Source organism: Macaca mulatta, chromosome 3 (assembly GCF_049350105.2).
Source record: "Macaca mulatta isolate MMU2019108-1 chromosome 3, T2T-MMU8v2.0, whole genome shotgun sequence".
Classification (NCBI taxonomy): domain Eukaryota; kingdom Metazoa; phylum Chordata; class Mammalia; order Primates; family Cercopithecidae; genus Macaca; species Macaca mulatta.
Window position 1 is genome coordinate 70,754,641 of NC_133408.1, and position 3,004 is coordinate 70,757,644.

Genomic DNA, 3,004 nt, shown 5'->3' on the forward strand with positions numbered 1-3,004 from the left:
TTTCATCTTAATTTTTTACTTGAGATGGGGTCTCACTCTGTCACCCAGGCTCGAGTGCAATGGCACGATCTTGGCTCACTGCAACCTCCACCTCCTAGGCTCAAGCAATCCTCCCACCTCAGCCTCCTGAGTAGCTGGGACCACAGGTGCACACCACAACACCCAGTTTGTTTGTTTGTTTGCTTGTTTGTTTGTTTTGTATTTTTGGTAGATACAGGGTTTTGCCATGTTTCCCAGGCTAGCGTCAAACTCCTGACTTCAGGTGATCCACCTGCCTCAGCCTCCCAAAGTGCTGAGGTTGCAGGTGTGAGCCACCACCCCGGCTGACCATCTTTTTTTTTTTTAAACTTAGTTGCAGAGATCTACAATTTATTATTATTTTCAGTGTTAGAGCTAGAGGGTAATTTTTTCAAAGATGGCACTCAACTCCACTTATTTACCTGTCAACAAATACAGAACTGAACTGTTAGCCATAAGCACTTTACAAACAGACTCAGGAAACTATGCAGTAGACAATAACATAGCTTAACCAGACTCTGAAAAACAGATACATATTTTGGTTCACACTTGTACAAAGAGAACAGTCATGTCTGCATGACTTAAGGTTCTCTAAACACAACTGTTTTATGTTTTAGACCCCTAGAGTGTGCCAGTTTACCACATCAGGGAGGAATCAAGGAATGTGCTTCTTCTAAAGAACCAAGGGCAAGTGGGGGCGGTGGCTACAGGGAATGCTCTGGGCAGAAGAGCTGCCTCAGGTTTTTGTGGGAATGAAAATTACCTGTTGCAAGTAAGCAATGCCTAGGGTTTATCTGGTTTGAGGTTCAAAACAAAGGAGAGAATTATTTCCTTCCTCGAGCTCTTCCCAAAGCAATATGCACATCTCATAATCAAATCTCAGGTAGTACAAAGAGATAACCAATTATCTAAAAATTTAATTTACATACATGTTGGCCTGGATTAAAAACAAAAAAGTTAGTTTCCATAAATAGCAGACTTTAGTGCTGTATGACCCAACGACTAAAATAAAACCAGAAAGTTTTTACTGAAAGCTCAAGGATAAAAATGAACCCTGGCTGGCTATTGAACTCCACATCTGACAATAATTACTGACAGTTTAAAAATGTATATCCAAAATATAACCTCAAAAGGACCAGGTTTTTTTGTCCGACAGAACAGCTCAAAATGTTGAGGCGTTATTTGTTTGGATTATGATGGGTTATTCTCAAAGTTTATTTATCTGGAAGGGGAAAGTGATTATAGAAAAATACTTGAAATAATTTGCCAATGAAGTCGCAGATTCTAGCAATAATCCACATCTTAGATTTTTAAGTGTGTAGTTTCATAGTTTAAACAAATTCTGTCAAAGAGCTATTCAATATACTTTATCACCATAACTTTCCATGAAAACCAAATAAAAATCACATCTGAATGATTTACTTCTATGCTTTTATATGATTGTATACATATGATGTACTACACATCCAAGTACAAGAGGCAGTTATCCTCTCTGAGAGGTGCAAGAGTTGTTCTTTCATGAATGCCCTCTAACAGTGAAACTGGCAATTTTTATATATGCATTCATGTGCATATACGTGTACTTCAAAAAGCAAAGCGTCATCTGTTCGTCCATTGTTAACTTAATGGTAAGAGTGGGGACCACCAGGCATCTGTGGAGCACCAGAAGGTCTTGAAGGCACTTGGAAAGGATCACTGGGAGTAGGTTAGAGTCCCGGTGTGGGATACAATCCTGTAGGGGCAGGATATGGTGTGGTGGTCCTCAGGCTCCTGGTGGATTGGTGCCCCGTGGAACAGGTGGTGCTGGCCCAGAGGCTTGGGGATGAGGAGGAGCGGGATATGGCCCTGGAGATGGATATGGCATATTAGGGGTAGGATACTGCCCTCCCATTCCTGGCTCCCAAGGTCCAGAAGACATGAATCCCCATGGACCTAAAGGACCAGCTGCAGCTGGATCTGTGGGTGCACCATATGGTCTGGGTAGCTCTGGAAAGGGCATATTTGGTGTAAGGTATGGCCCTGTGGAGCCAGGGCCTGGCACTGTTGGGGCTGGATAAGGACCACCGGGTGGGGGGCATGATGGTTCCGAAGGAAGAAAGAGTGCTGGGTGTCCTGGAGGTGGTCCGGTGGGAGGCATGGAAGGATACATTCCTGTTGATGCTGGTCCAAAAGGCACAGTAGAGGGTGTTGCACTTGGTGGGAGTCCAGATGGAAGCAAAGGTGGAGCACTCGGATTATTCCAAGGGCTGGAGCCTGGCCAGCCTTGAGGAGGTTGGCCAGGTTTTGTATTGCTCACAGCAGAGGTTTTGGCAGGGGAGTGTTCAGGTAGTGCATCTGCCAACGAAAATTCACCAGACATTTTCCCGGCAATATCTGAGACCGCAGTAGGGTCTAGAAGCGGCGATGGATCTGAGGGACTGGGCCCTGAAGAAGCGGGCGCAGGCTGACTGACAGCAGGGAAAGCAGCCGACCATCTTAATTTCTTTCTTTTTTTTTTTTTTTTTGAGACGGAGTCTCGCTCTGTCGCCCAGGCTGGAGTGCAGTGGCCGGATCTCAGCTCACTGCAAGCTCCGCCTCCCGGGTTCATGCCATTCTCCTGCCTCAGCCTCCCGAGTAGCTGGGACTACAGGCGCCCGCCACCTCGCCCGGCTAGTTTTTTGTAGTTTTAGTAGAGACGGGGTTTCACTGTGTTCACCAGGATGGTCTCGATCTCCTGACCTCGTGATCCACCCGTCTCGGCCTCCCAAAGTGCTGGGATTACAGGCTTGAGCCACCGCGCCCGGCCCCCATCTTAATTTCTTAATTGACATGGTGACTGTTTAAGAACATGTTGTTTAATTTCTTTGTAATTTTAGTTTCTGAAATTCTTCTTCATATTGATTTGTAGTTTCATTCTACTGTGGTTTTAAAAGGTAGTTGATATAATTTTGATTTTGGGGGGTACTTTGTTGAGACTTGTTTTATTGCCTACCACATGGTCTATGTT

General features: G+C 44.9%; 1 pseudogene across 1 annotated transcript; it reads right to left on the reverse strand.

The window, feature by feature from the left end:
* Positions 1–1,637: 1,637 nt before the first annotated feature.
* On the reverse strand, positions 1,638–2,800 carry LOC106997392 (MAPK-interacting and spindle-stabilizing protein-like pseudogene; annotated as a pseudogene). Its single transcript, XR_013415787.1, has one exon. The product of XR_013415787.1 is annotated as an MAPK-interacting and spindle-stabilizing protein-like pseudogene (transcript).
* Positions 2,801–3,004: the final 204 nt, after the last annotated feature.